Raw genomic sequence first — 16,191 nt, forward strand, 5'->3', positions numbered from 1 at the left:
CGGGGACGTGAGTGGGTCAGGATGTGGGGGTTAGGAGACATGAGGGTGTGATGGTGTGAGGATGCCAGGACGTGAGGCAGTCAGGACATTGGGGTTATCAAACTGACTGTTTTCATTTAATCCAAATTGTTTCATTATAAATTCTAACCTCAGGAATTGACATCAGAGGATCCCAGTGAAAAATCCCATTGAACCCCCTTGTCTAATAAAATGATGTTGTTGCCGATGACCCTGTATTGATTCAGTGAGAAAAATCAAATTGAATCCATATTTATAGAGCAGCTCATTGAAGAAATCTGTCTGTGAACAACATGTAAAATATGAAGTGAAACTTTGCAATGAGCTTTGTTTTTGTGGCCAGCAATCTTCTCTCAAAATGGAGGCAGAAATGAAGTTGTGTTTAACTCACATTCTGTGATTTCTTGCTGCTTTGTACTCATTCTATGGAAAGCCTTCCTCGGGTGACAGACGAATAGTCATTCCAAACATGCCAGAAATTCAGAGGGAAACAAATGTCAAACAAAGACAGAAATAACGACAGGACAGAATCTGTTGCTGACTGCTGAATTTTTATTTATTTACTGCTAACCACTGTTCCACAGTGAAACCAATCACTCCTTGTAGGACAGTCCGGCAAACTCCCTATCAGCCAATTGACCCTCCGCTGCACTCCCTCTCTGGCAACTATATCCTTTCTTAGTTAGTGAGACGAAACTGGACACAATACTCCAGGTGTGGTCTCACCAAGGCCTTGTGTAACTGCAGGAAGACATCTCCACGTCTGAACTCAAATCCCTCTTGCAATGAAGGCCAACATATCATTGGCCTTCTTAACTGCTTGCTGCACCCCCCTCTCCACTTTCAGTGACTGGTGTACAAGGAGAGCCAGCTCCCTTTCTACATCCACATTCCCCAACAAATCACTGTTTAAATCAGACACTTTCCATCAGGATTTTGTTATACCAACGTGTACAAATGTCAGAAATGACTGTGCTGTGCTCACCTAAAATGGCCACCATTAAGTAATTTAAAATGGCTGACTGCTGATCGTGGATTTTGTTTTGACAATATTCCCAGACAGACAGAGAGAGAAGCAGAAACAGACAGATGGAGAAACTAATAGAAGACATTTATTGGAGATTTTGAATCTCCATCAAACATGACCAGTAAAGGTACATCATGGGGTTAGACACAGATTCCTCTACACTGTCCCTGGCAAACACTCCCAGGACAGGTACATCACGGGGTTACATACGGAGTAAAGCTCCTCTGCACTGTCCCCATCAAACACTCCCAGGACAGGTACAAAACGGTATTACATATCGAGCAGGGCTCTCTCTACACTGTTCCCATCAAACACTCCCAGGACAGGTACAGCACGGGGTCAGATACAGAGTAAAGCTCCCTCTACACTGTCCCCATCAAACACTCCCAGGACAGGCACAGCACGGGGTTAGATACAGAGTAAAGCTCTCTCTACACTGTCCCCATCAAACACTCCCAGGACAGGTACAGCACGGGGTCAGATAGCGAGCAGGGCTCTCTCTACACTATACGGTTTCCATTTTCTCACATCAGGGGCGGGGGGGTCGGAGAATCGCCGGGGGCTGGCGTGAATCCCGCCCCTGCTGGTTGCCGAAGTCTCCGGCACCGGAGATTCGGCAGGGCGGGAATCGCGCCGCGCCGGTTGGCGGGCCCCCCTGCTCGATTCTCCAGCCCGGATGGGCCGAAGTCCCGCCGCTAAAATGCCTGTCCCGCCGGCGTAAATTGAACCACCTGCCTTACCGGCGGAACAAGGCGGCACGGGCGGGCTCCGGGGTCCTAGGGTGGGGCGCGGGGCAATCTGGCCCCGGGGGGTGCCCCCACGGTGGCCTGGCCCGCGATCGGGGCCCACCGATCCGCGGGCGGGCCTGTGCCGTGGGGGCACTCTTTCCCTTCCGCCTCCGCCACGGTCTCCACCATGGCGGAGGCGGCGGAGACTCCCTCCGCTGCACAAGCGTGGGAAACTGTCAGCGGCCGCTGACGCTCCCGCGCATGCGCCGCCCGGAGATGTCATTTCCGCGCCAGCTGGCGGGGCACCAAAGGCAGTTTCTGCCAGCTGGCGGGGCGGAAATTCCTCCGGCGCCGACCTAGCCCCTCAATGTTGGGGCTCGGCCCCCAAAGATGCGGAGCATTCCGCACCTTTGGGGCGGCGCGATGCCCGTCTGATTTGCGCCGTTTTGGGCGCCAGTCGGCAGACATCGCGCCGTTTCCGGAGAATTTCGCCCCACAATTGCTTCTTTTCCAAATCCCTTTAATTCTGTGCCATCTCGTTCTTGAGCTTCTTAATAGTGGGATCCGTTTCTCCCTGCCTACTCTGTCCGGCACCCCCAAGAATTTGAACACCTCTATCAAATCTCCTCTTGGCCATTTTTCTCCGTGGAGAACAGACCCAACCTCTCCAATCTAACCTCATCACTGAAGTTTCTCATTCCTGAACCATTCTTGTGAACCTCCTCTGCACTCGCTCCAGTGTGTTCACACTCTTCCTATCATGTGGCACCCAGAACTGTCCACAATATTCCAGCTGAGGTCTAACTAGTGTCTTGTATAACTTCAGCCTTACCTCCTCGCTCTTGTACCAATGCGGAAAATACTGAGTAGGTCAGGCAGCATCTGTGGAGAGAGAAATAGAATCTTGGACATGGGCGACTGGCAGATAGACAGATAGAGAAAAGTCCACACACACAGTAACACACTTACCCTCACACAGACACCCTGCTCTAATCAGATAGAAAATGCGGCAGATCACTTCTCCATCAGTAAATGGAAGGAGATTAATTGGATTTCTCTTCAAAAATACCAGCTCATATTTAAAAAGAATGGGTGGGTGGGAGGGTTGGTGCTTCCCAATCTTTTGTATTGTTATTGGGCGGTGAATTTGGAGAAGATTGGGCAATGGTGGGGAGAGGAAGAAGTGGAATGGGTACAGGTGGTGGAAGCATCGTGTAAAGGGGCTAGTTTGCAGACTTCCGCTGCGGCTCCACTCCCATTTCCCCCGGGGAGGTTTACACAAAGCCCGGTGCTGGCATCTTCCTTCAACATCTGGAGCAAGCGGAGACGCCATTTTGGTTTGGTAAACTTGACGGTGCGAGCCCCTGTTTATGGAAACCCCCGATTCACCCCGGCGGCAAGACTGGATACAATATTTAAACAGTGGCATAAAGCTGGGCTGAAACAGGTTACAGACTTGTTGTTGGAAAGTAGATTTGAAGAATTGAGGGAGAAACATAAAATGCAGAGGGAGGTGAAGTTTAATTATCTTCAATGATGAAACTTGGTGAAAAAGGAGTTGTCCACGTTCGTTTGCCTACCAGAGAACAAGGTGCTGGATAAATTGCTCCTCCCAGCTAAGTTGGTGATGGGAGAATTACTAACATTTACAGGTGGCTGATGGACAGAAAGAAAGCAGCGATTGAAGAGATGAAACAAAAGTGGAAGGAAGAGTTGGATGTGGCGTTGAATTGGGGACGATGGAGTGAGATTATACACAGGGTCAATGCGACATCTTCATGTGCTCTGATGGGCTTGATACAATTCAAGGATGTACACAGGGGCCATATGACACAGGACCGAATGAGCAGATTCTTCACAGAGGAAGAAGATAAATGTGAGAGTGTAAAGGAGGACCAGTTAACCATGTCCACATCTTCTGGTCACGTCCACAATTCGTGGGCTTCTGGCTCTCGCTATTTAAAACACAAACAAAAGTTGTGGAGGTGGAAATATTACTGGGACCACATGAGGCAATTTCTGGGGTGTCGGAAGTACCGGGACTAATAGATGGGGACGGGGCCGATGTGGTGGCCTTTGCCACATTGATCGCCCGGAGGCTAATTTTATTGGAAGGGAAGTCAGAAGATCCGCCAAAAATATCAACATGGTTGAGGGATATTGCGGAATTCCTTAAACTTGAGAAACTAAAGTTAGCCCTTTGTGGCTCAGATGGGGGTTTCTGGACGAGATGGAAGCTGTTCTTGTCTCTATTTACAGATCTGTTTGTTGCCAGTGGGGAAGGGGAGGGAAGAGGGGAAAGGTTTAATGGAAATCAAGGAATAAATGTCAAATGAGGAGAATAGTATTTTGTTTGTGTTGTGACTGACTGATTGTTTGTATGTTGTTATGTCCGTCCTCATCGGAATCAAAATATTTTCAAAAAACACAGCAACAGTGACCACACTTATTAAAAAATAGCTCACGGACTGCAAAATGTTTGAAGGTCATGAGTTAAAAGTCTTAAACTTAAACGTGGGAATGAGGGAGTTAATTCATCCTTTCCACAGGGGACGTGGGGGAATTTTCCACTATGATCACATTACTGATTGTGGAATCTTACTGTGCAATCAATATGCCTGCTGTCAGTTTGTACATGTTCAAGTAGAAAGAGAGAAAGAAATCCAACTTCAGAGACTCTGAACTTAATTTGGAAAGTGCCACCATTTTTGGGCTCTTTCTGTGCACAAGCTGCCTGCAGAATTCCCTAAATTAAAAACAAGGTGAGAGTGGAGAGTGAGGGGCGAGTGAACAGAAAGCAGTTGGGGTTATCAAACTGACCGTTTTCATTGAATCCAAATTGTTTCATTATAAATTCTAATCTCATGAACTGACATCAGTGGATTTCAGCGAAAAATCCCATTGAACCTCCTTGTCTAATAAAAAGATGTTGTTGCCGATGACCCTGTATTGATTGAGGAATAAGCTTTACATCTCACAGTGAGAAAAAATCAAACTGAATCCAAATTTATAGAGCAGCTCATTGAAGAAATCTGTCTGTGAACAACATGTAAAATATGAAGTGAAACTTTTAAAATGAGCTTTGTTTTTGTGGCCAGGAATCTTCTCTGAAGGAATCATCAAACACTCCCAGGACAGGTACAGCATGGGGTCAGATAAAGAGTTATGCTCCCTATACACAGTCACCATCAAACACTTCCAGGTCAGGTACAGCACGGGGTTAGAATCAGAGTAAAGCTCCCTATACACAGTCACCATCAAACACTCCCAGGTCAGGTACAGCACGGGGTTAGAATCAGAGTAATTCTCCCTCGACACTGTCACCATCAAACACTCCCAGGACAGGTACAGCATGGGGTTAGATACAAAGTAAAGCTCCCCCTACACTGTCCCCATCAAACACTCCCAGGACAGGTACAGCATGGGGTTAGATACAGAGTAATGCTCCTGCTACACTGTCCCCATCAAACAGTCCTAGGACAGGTACAGCACTGTGTTAGATACAGAGTAAAGCTCCCTCTACACCGTCCCCATCAAACACTCCCAGGACAGGTACAACACGGGGTTAGATACAGAGTAAAGCTCCCTCTCCACTGTCCCCATTAAACACACCAGGACAGGTACAGCATGAGGTTACATAAAGAGTAAAGCTCCCTCTGCACTGTCCCCATCAAACACTCACAGGGACAGGCACAGCACGAGGTTAGATACAGAGTAAAGCACCCTCTACACTGTCCCCATCAAACACTCCCAGGACAGGTACAGCACGGGGTTAGATACAGAGTAAAGCACCCTCTACACTGTCCCCATCAAACACTCACAGGGACAGGTACAGCACGGGGTTAGATACAGAGTAAAGCTCCCTCGATACTGTCCCCATCAAACACTCCCAGGTCAGGTACAGCACGGGGTTAGTTACAGAGTAAAGCTCCCTCTACACTGTCCCCATCAAACAGTCCCAGGTCAGGTACAACATAGGGTCAGATAAAGAGTAAAGCTCCCTCTACACTGTCCCCATCAAACACTCCTAGGATGGGTACAGCACGGGGTGATACAGAGTAAAGCTCCTTCTAGACTGTCCCCATCAAACACTCCCAAGACAGGTACAGCACAGGGTGAGATACAGAGTCAAGCTCCTTCTACACTGTCCACATCAAAAACTCCCAGGAGAGGTACAGCACGAGGTTAGATAATGAATGAAGCTCCCTCTACACTGTCCCCATTAAACATTCCCAGGACAGGTACAGCATAGGGTTAGATAAAGAGTAAAGCTCCCTCTGGACTGTCCCCATCAAACACTCCTAGGATGGGTATAGCACGGGGTGATACAGAGTAAAGCTCCCTCTACACTGTCCACATCAAAAACTCCCAGGACAGGTACAGCACGGGGTTAGATACAGAGTAAAGCTCCCTCTACATCTGTCCCCATCAAATACTCCCAGGAGAGGTACATAGGAACAGGAGTGGGCCATCCAGCTGATCGAGCCTGCCTTCGCGACTAGACCACCTTAACAATAACTAATTTTAATAATCTGATACAAAGCCCTGGATGAATTTATTTCCCAGCAGCATCAGTCGCTGTAAATGCTGCTCTACACTGTGTCAGAAATATTACTGCATTTGAGAATGTCATTGTGTATATTACCTTGTAATATATAACCGTTCTCATCCATATCTCTATTGAGAACACATTAGCTCCTTTCCCAGTGATCACTGCAGTTGACCCCGTCACTGTTTATACTGTAAGCTCTTGTCCCAGTTAATACTACATTACACCATACTGCTGTGGACACTACAATTAACCCTTTTGGAGTGCTGACTACCATGTACCCAGGGTAAGAGCCTGAGGGACTACCATGTATAATAATCTTTATTGTCACAAGTAGGCTTACATTAACACTGCAATGAAGTTACTGTGAAAAGCCCCTAGTCGCCACATTACGGCACCTGTTTGGGTACACAGAGGGAACATTCAGAATGTCCAAATTACCTAACAGCACGTCTTTCAGACTTGTGGGAGGAAACCGGAGCTCCCGGAGGAAACCCACGCAGACACAGAGAGAACGTGCCGGGAATCGAACCCGGGACCCTGGAGCTGTAAAGCCACAGTGCTACCCACTGTGCTACCGTGCCGCGTAAAAAGTCACACACACAAACTCCCACCCCACCCCAGACACACACACACACACGTGTACAGACAAACACAAACTCACACACAGACACAAACTCAAGACAGGCTGGGTCAATACATCTTTCAAATGGAGCGAGATCCATTCTCCACCTTTAACTTGGAGAGGTGTATCTGGCCTGTGTGTGACCCAAGTCACACACTGACTCTGAACATCCTCACAACAGCTTGGGGACAGACTTTTCTAAAGCACTTTTCATAACCTTTGGGTATCACAAACTGCTTCACAGGCAATGGAGCCCTTTTGAAATCTAGTCAGTGGTAATTTAGGAAAGGACCAGCGAATTTCAGAGAGACACACAGAGACAGGATGAGATTGTGCTGTACATGTTTCACAGCTGACACTGAGACACACACGAGATGTACAATATCAATTATTATTCTGAAGCATGTGATTAAATCACCCTTAAACTAAATTCCAGTGTTTCAGAGTAAAGTTTTATCTGCACTGTCCATCAAACACTCACAACCCAAATGCTGTCTGGGCTTAAATACAGAGTCAAAATCCCTCTGTTCTGTCCAAAGAATTTTTCATTCCAGACAGTTATTTTTATTTTTTGGAAAAGCAGAACTCAAATTGCACCAAATCCCAGGGTGGACTCTTGTTTATTTCAGCCCTTCACATTTAAACATGAAGTTTAAGCTCCGATTACAGGTGTCTGCTTGTCTCTGTTTGTATATTCTCTGTTATTGTTGTTTTGTCACTTGTCTGAAGTATTTGAATAATAGGCCTTGGTTAATCAATCCTTTCTCTCAGCACATGGAAGTTGTGAATCTTCAAGGCTGTCAGTCTGATATAGATAACAAAAAGCTACATCCTTTGATCAATCCATTCCCCAACCCTAAATAGCTATCACACATTTCCATAATGCAGGAATATCTCCATCAAACTTCTAATCAGTTCCCAATACTCTTGTTAACACTTGCCTGTATAACCTAAATTCCTCTGACAGATTCCGAAAGCTGCACAGAAAAATGACTGGTTATTTTAAACTTTGAAACAAAACTATTTGAACTTGTGCTTCAATCCTATTATACAGAAATGTTGTCCTGTGGGCTGACAGTTTCTCAGTAAGACTGAAACATTGAAGTACGCCTCGCACTGCACTTGACAACATTTGTGGCACTTCCAAAATCTACCATACATTGCTGTCTGTATTGTGTGAATCTAGCTGTGAAATATCTGTACAGTTTAAACTTCCACCGTTTCTGTCTTCTCATCGTTTATAAAGATCACGGTTCTATCCTTTTTAATTCTAAAGCACATCATCGAAACATTTCCCAACACTGAAACACGTCCACCAGTTCAGTCTACCGCCAAAACGATAATATCTCCCTGCATTTTGATGTTTCCAGCTATATTGCTTACAACGCTGTCTAATGTTTGGTGTCATTGGCAAACTGGGATGTGTAGCATTCTATCAAATGGTCTTAAATGGCTAATATATATGTATGGGTGTGCGCCAATGTGTGTGTACACGCATGTGTCTGTGCACGCATGTGTGTGTGTGTATGTATCTGTTGCCGTGTATGTATCAGTCAGTGTGTGCACGCGCATGTGTGTGTGTGTATCTGTGAACTTGTGTGTGTATACGCATTTAAGTCTCAAAGGAAAATATGAGCATGTGTAGGCGATTTGGCCCATCGAGTCTGCTCCACCATTCAAACAGATCCTGGCACGCACAGACGCACGCACACTCACACACACATTCCTATTGTATTATACACAGTCGATTTGTGTCTGGAACATGCTCAATGATTGAGCTTCCACAACCCTCTGGATCAGAGAATTCCAAGATTCTCCACCCTCTGAATGAAGAAATTCCTCCTCATCTCAGTCTGCAATGGTCTACCCCTGATTCTGAGCATTCATGTCAAGAGGGCGAGAATACAAGACCAGGGATGTACTTCTGAGGCTGTACAAGGCTCTGGTCAGACCCCATTTGGAGTATTGTGAGCAGTTTTAGGCCCAGTATCTAAGGAAGGATGTGCTGCCTTGGAAAGGGTCCAGAGGAGGTTCACAAGAATGTTCCCTGGAATGAAGAACTTGTCGTATGAGGAATGGTTGAGGACACTGGGTCTGTATTCGTTGGAGTTTAGAAGGATGAGGGGGTCTTATTGAAACTTACAGGATACTGCGAGGCCTGGATAGAGTGGACGTGGAGAGGATGTTTCCACTTGTAGGAAAAACTAGAATCAGAGGACACCATCTCAGACTAAAGGGACGATCCTTTAAAACAGAGATGAGGAGGAATTTCTTCAGCCAGAGGGCGGTGAATATGTGGAGCTCTTTGCCGCAGAAGGCTGTGGAGGCCAAATCACTGAGTATCTCTAAGACAGAGATAGATCGGTTCTTGATCAATAAGGGGATCAGGGGTTATGGAGAGAAGGCAGGAGAATGGGAATTAGAAAAATATCAGCCATGATTGAATGGCGGAGCAGACTCGATGGGCCGAGTGGCCTAATTCTGCTTCAATGTCTTATGGTCTTATGGTTTGAGACTGTGCCCCCTCCCCCTGGGTCTAATCTCACCAGTCAGAGAGAACATCTGACCTACATCTATCTTGTGATGCCCCGGATGAATTGTGTATGTTTCAAGATCACCTCTCATTTTTCGGGAACACAGGTACATTTTCCTCAATCTCTCCTCATCAGACAACTTCACCATCCCAGGGATTCGTCTGGTGAATCTCCGTTACACTCCTTCTGCAGCAAGTATATCCTTCCTTAGATATGGAGAACAAAATTCCACACAATGGTCCAGGTGTGTTGTGACCAAGGCTCTGTACAATTACAGCAAGTCATCTTAACCCCAATACTAATAACCCCGAGCGATGAAAGTTAACGTACCATTGGCCTTCCTGATTGCTTAATGTACCCGCACACTAGCGTTTAGTGACCCATGAATAAGGAGTTAGATACAGAGTAAAGCTCCCTCTACACTGACCCATCAAACACTCCCAGGACAGGTACAGCACGGGGTTAGATACAGAGTAAAGCTCCCTCTACACTGTCCCCATCAAACAGTCCCAGGACAGGTACAGCACGGGGTTAGATACAGAGTAATGCTCTCTCTACACTGTCCGCATCAAACACTCCCAGGACAGGTACAGCACGGGGTTAGATACAGAGTAAAGCTCCCTCTACACTGTCCCCATCAAACACTCCCAGAACAGGTACAACACGGGGTTAGATGCAGAGTAAGGTTTCCTCTACACTGTCTCCATGATCACTCCCAAGACATGGCAGAGGCAGTACAACGTGGAAATCACCATCCCTGTGTGTAGTCTGAACAGCGCTGTTGGAATGTGATACAGAGAATCATAGAATATACATTGCAGGAGTAGGCCATTTGGCCCATCGAGTCTGCACTGGCCCTCGGAGAGAGCACCCTACACAAGCCCACGCCTCCACCCTCTCCAAATAACCCCAGTAACACCACCTACGCTTTGGGCCACTCAGGGGCAATTTAGCACGGCCAACATCTCCTCTCATCCTTCCCGGCTCTAGTGAATACCGGCACAATCACAGAATCCCTACAATGCAGAAGGAGGCCATTCTGCCCATCGAATCTACACCAACCTTCTGACACAGCACCCTATGTAAGCTCAGTCACCCGCCCTATCCCAATAACTCCTTAACCTAATCTAAACAATCTTTCTTGGACACTAAGGGGTAATTTAGCAGGACCATTCCACCTAGCCTGCACATCTTTGGACTGTGGAAGGAAACCGGAGCACCCGGAGGAAACCCACGCACACACGGGGAGAAACTGCCAACTCCACATAATCAGTCACACAAGGCCGGAATTTAACCCGGGTCACTGGCACTGTGAGGCAGCAGTGCTAACCACTGTGCCACAGTCAAACCAATCTCTCCTTGAAGGACAGCCCGGTAACCTCCCTATCAGCCGAATGACCCTCCGCTGCACTCCCTCTCTGGCAACTATATCCTTTCTTAGTTAGGGAGACCGAAACTGTACGCAATACTCCTGGTGTGGTCTCACCAAGGCCTTGTGTAACTGCAGAAAGACATCTCCACTTCTGAACTCAAATCCCTCTTTCAATGAAGGCCAACATATCATTGGCCTTCTTAACTGCTTGCTGCACCCCCCTCTCCACTTTCAGTGACTGGTGTACAAGGACAGCCAGCTCCCTTTCTACATCCACATTTTTCAACAAATCATTGTTTAAATCAGACACTTTCCATCAGGATTTTGTTACACCAACGTGTACAAATGTCAGAAATGACTGTGCTGTGCTCACCTAAAATGGCCACCATTAAGTAACTTAAAATGGCTGACTGCTGATCGTGGATTTTCTGTTGACAATACTCCCACACAGACAGAGAGAGAAGCAGAAACAGACAGATGGAGAAACTAATAGATGACATTTATTTGAGATTTTGAAACCCTGTCAAACACTCCCAGGACAGGTACATCACGGGGTTAGATACAGAGTGAAGCTCCCTCTATATTGTCCCCCATCAAACAATCCCAGGACAGGTACAGTACGGGGTTAGATACAGAGAAAAGCTCCCACTACACTGTCCCCATCAAACACTCCCAGGACAGGTACAGCACGGGGTTCGATACAGAGTAAAGCTCCCTCTACACTGTCCCCATCAAACATTAGACACACAGATTGCGAGGGACACACAGATTGCGAGGGACGCAAAATGAAAATTGAAATCGCTTATTGTCACAAGTAGGCTTCAAATGAAGTTACTGTGAAAAGCCCCTAGTCGCCACATTACTGCGCCTGTTCACGGAGGCTGTTACGGGACACACAGAGAGCGAGGGACACACTGGGGGCGAGGGACGTACTGGGGGCGAGGGACGTACTGGGGGCGAGGGACGCACAGAGGGCGAGGGACGCACAGAGGGCGAGGGACGCACAGAGGGCGAGGGACGCACAGAGGGCGAGGGACGCACAGAGGGCGAGGGACGCACAGAGGGCGAGGGACGCACAGAGGGCGAGGGACGCACAGAGGGCGAGGGACGCACAGAGGGCGAGGGACGCACAGAGGGCGAGGGACGCACAGAGGGCGAGGGACGCACAGAGGGCGAGGGACGCACAGAGGGCGAGGGACGCACAGAGGGCGAGGGACGCACAGAGGGCGAGGGACGCACAGAGGGCGAGGGACGCACAGAGGGCGAGGGACGCACAGAGGGCGAGGGACGCACAGAGGGCGAGGGACGCACAGAGGGCGAGGGACGCACAGAGGGCGAGGGACGCACAGAGGGCGAGGGACGCACAGAGGGCGAGGGACGCACAGAGGGCGAGGGACGCACAGAGGGCGAGGGACCCACAGAGGGCGAGGGACCCACAGAGGGCGAGGGACCCACAGAGAGCGAGGGACCCACAGAGAGCGAGGGACCCACAGAGAGCGAGGGACCCACAGAGAGCGAGGGACCCACAGAGAGCGAGGGACCCACAGAGAGCGAGGGACCCACAGAGAGCGAGGGACCCACAGAGAGCGAGGGACCCACAGAGAGCGAGGGACCCACAGAGAGCGAGGGACCCACAGAGAGCGAGGGACCCACAGAGAGCGAGGGACCCACAGAGAGCGAGGGACCCACAGAGAGCGAGGGACCCACAGACCCACAGATCACACACACATGATCTTACATACTCACACTCACTCTTACACACTCACTCACACCCTCACTCACACTCACTATTACTCACTCATTCTTACATACGCACACACTTTTACACACACATGCTCACTCACTTTCACACATTAACTTGCTCACTCTTACACACTCACCCACACTTCCAGTCACTCACACTCATATACTAATCACTCACTCGCACACCAATCACTCACACACTAATCACTCACTCGCACACCAATCACTCTCACTCACCGACACGCTCACACGCTCATTCCCATTCACTCACAAACTCACTCTTACACACTCAGTCACTCTTATACAAACACACTGTTCACACACACTTACACACACTCACTCGTACACACTCACTCTTACAATCACACACAGTAGTTCTCACCAATTCTCACTCTTACACACACTCACTCAGTGTTATACACACTCACTCAGACACTGGGGGACGGACAGAGAGCGAGGGACACGCAGAGAGCGAGGGACACGCAGAGAGCGAGGGACACGCAGAGAGCCAGGGACACGCAGAGAGCCAGGGACACGCAGAGAGCCAGGGACACGCAGAGAGCGAGGGACCCGCAGCGAGCGAGGGACCCGCAGCGAGCGAGGGACCCGCAGCGAGCGAGGGACCCGCAGCGAGCGAGGGACCCGCAGCGAGCGAGGGACCCGCAGCGAGCGAGGGACCCGCAGCGAGCGAGGGACCCGCAGCGAGCGAGGGACCCGCAGCGAGCGAGGGACCCGCAGCGAGCGAGGGACCCGCAGCGAGCGAGGGACCCGCAGCGAGCGAGGGACCCGCAGCGAGCGAGGGACCCGCAGCGAGCGAGGGACCCGCAGCGAGCGAGGGACCCGCAGCGAGCGAGGGACCCGCAGCGAGCGAGGGACCCGCAGCGAGCGAGGGACACGCAGCGAGCGAGGGACACGCAGCGAGCGAGGGACACGCAGCGAGCGAGGGACACGCAGCGAGCGAGGGACACGCAGCGAGCGAGGGACACGCAGCGAGCGAGGGACACGCAGCGAGCGAGGGACACGCAGCGAGCGAGGGACACGCAGCGAGCGAGGGACACGCAGCGAGCGAGGGACACGCAGCGAGCGAGGGACACGCAGCGAGCGAGGGACACGCAGCGAGCGAGGGACACGCAGCGAGGGAGGGACACGCAGCGAGGGAGGGACACGCAGCGAGGGAGGGACAAGCAGCGAGGGAGGGACACGCAGCGAGGGAGGGACACGCAGCGAGGGAGGGACACGCAGCGAGGGAGGGACACGCAGCGAGGGAGGGACACGCAGCGAGGGAGGGACACGCAGCGAGGGAGGGACACGCAGCGAGGGAGGGACACAGAGCGAGGGAGGGACACAGAGCGAGGGAGGGACACAGAGCGAGGGAGGGACACAGAGCGAGGGAGGGACACAGAGCGAGGGAGGGACACAGAGCGAGGGAGGGACACAGAGCGAGGGAGGGACACAGAGCGAGGGAGGGACACAGAGCGAGGGAGGGACACAGAGCGAGGGAGGGACACAGAGCGAGGGAAGGACACAGAGCGAGGGAGGGACACAGAGCGAGGGAGGGACACAGAGCGAGGGAGGGACACAGAGCGAGGGAGGGACACAGAGCGAGGGAGGGACACAGAGAGAGCGAGGGACACAGAGAGAGCGAGGGACACAGAGAGAGCGAGGGACACAGAGAGAGCGAGGGACACAGAGAGAGCGAGGGACACATAGAGAGCGAGGGACACAGAGAGCGAGGGACAGAGAGCGAGGGACAGAGAGCGAGTGACAGAGAGCGAGGGACAGAGAGAGAGAGGGTACATAGAGAAAGAGGGACACAGAGAAAGAGGGACACCGAGAAAGGACAGAGAGAGAGGGACAAAGAGGGACAGAGAGAGAGAGAGGGACACAGCGAGAGAGGGACACAGCGAGAGAGAAAAAGAGGGGGACACATGGAGGGAGAGGGACACACGGAGGGAGAGGGACACAGAGAGAGCGAGGGACAGAGCGAGAGCGAGGGACACAGAGAGAGCGAGGGACACAGAGAGAGCGAGGGACACAGCGAGAGCGAGGGACACAGAGAGCGAGGGACACAGAGAGCGAGGGACACAGAGAGAGCGAGGGACACAGAGAGAGCGAGGGACACAGAGAGAGTTTGAGGGACACAGAGAGAGTTTGAGGGACACAGCGAGAGAGAGAGAGAGGGGGATACAGCGAGAGAGAGGGGGACACAGCGAGAGAGAGGGGGGGACACAGTGAGAGAGAAGGGGGCACAGCGAGAGAGAGAGGGACATAGCGAGAGAGAGAGGGACACAGCGAGAGAGAGAGGGACACAGCGAGAGAGAGTGGGACACAGCGAGAGAGAGTGGGACACAGCGAGAGAGAGTGGGACACAGCGAGAGAGAGTGGGACACAGCGAGAGAGAGTGGGACACAGCGAGAGAGAGTGGGACACAGCGAGAGAGATGGACACAGCGAGAGAGATGGACACAGCGAGAGAGATGGAGACAGCGAGAGAGATGGACACAGCGAGAGTGTGAGAGACACACCGAGAGTGATGGGACAGAGAGAGCGAGGGGGACAGAGAGGGACACAGCGAGAGAGAGGGGGACACAGCGAGAGAGGGACACAGCGAGAGAGATAGAGAGAGGGGGACACATAGAGCGAGAGGGACACAGAGAGAGTGACACAGATAGAAAGAGGTACGCAGTGAAAGTGAGGGATAGAGTGTGATAGAAGGACACAGACAGCGAGAGAGAGGGACACAGAGAGAGAGAGGGATACAGAGAGGGTCAGAGAGAGGTGGGCACACAGACAGAGTGAGGGACACACACAGAAAGAGGGACACAGCGGGTCACTATCTGAGGTTTTGGGGACGTGAGTGGGTCAGGATGTGGGGGTTAGGAGACATGAGGGTGTGAGGGTGCCAGGACGTGAGGCAGTCAGGACATTGGGGTTATCAAACTGACCATTTTAATTGAATCAAAATTGTTTCATTATAAATTCTAATCTCAGAAATTGACATCAGAGGATCCCAGTGAAAAATCCCATTGAACCCCCTTGTCTAATAAAATGATGTTGTTGCCGATGACCCTGTATTGATTCAGGAATAAACTTTACATCTCACAGTGAGAAAAAATCAAATTGAATCCATATTTATAGAGCAGCTCATTGGAGAAATCTGTCTGTGAACAACATGTAAAATATGAAGTGAAACTTTGCAATGAGCTTTGTTTTTGTGGCCAGCAATCTTCTCTCAAAATGGAGGCAGAAATGAAGTTGTGTTTAACTCACATTCTGTGATTTCTTGCTGCTTTGTACTCATTCTATGGAAAGCCTTCCTCGGGTGACAGACGAATAGTCATTCCAAACATGCCAGAAATTCAGAGGGAAACAAATGTCAAACAAAGACAGAAATAACGACAGGACAGAATCTGTTGTTGACTGCTGAATTAACATAACCATAGACAGGACAAGTGTCTTCCTTAGCAGACACAGGAAACACACCGAGGGGGACATTCCTCACAGTAAGTCGGGGGTGGGGTCTGCACACAGGTCACTGAAGAGATCTCAGTCCAAACTGTTGCCAATCATTTCCCAAATGTTTGACAATATTTGTG

At 50.3% G+C, this 16,191-nt stretch overlaps 1 long non-coding RNA gene across 1 annotated transcript in view; it reads right to left on the reverse strand.

Annotated features, from left to right (window-relative positions):
* LOC140406707 (uncharacterized) overlaps positions 1-16,191 on the reverse strand; it is an 84,435-nt gene that overhangs the window by 50,450 nt on the left and 17,794 nt on the right. The window contains exons 4-6 of the long non-coding RNA XR_011939251.1: positions 15,866-15,908; positions 2,606-2,655; positions 410-452 (exon numbers count right to left, since the gene is read on the reverse strand). This is a non-coding gene — a long non-coding RNA (uncharacterized lncRNA). The remainder of the gene's footprint in view (positions 1-409; positions 453-2,605; positions 2,656-15,865; positions 15,909-16,191) is intronic.

Source organism: Scyliorhinus torazame, unplaced genomic scaffold (genome assembly GCF_047496885.1).
Source record: "Scyliorhinus torazame isolate Kashiwa2021f unplaced genomic scaffold, sScyTor2.1 scaffold_800, whole genome shotgun sequence".
Taxonomy (NCBI): domain Eukaryota; kingdom Metazoa; phylum Chordata; class Chondrichthyes; order Carcharhiniformes; family Scyliorhinidae; genus Scyliorhinus; species Scyliorhinus torazame.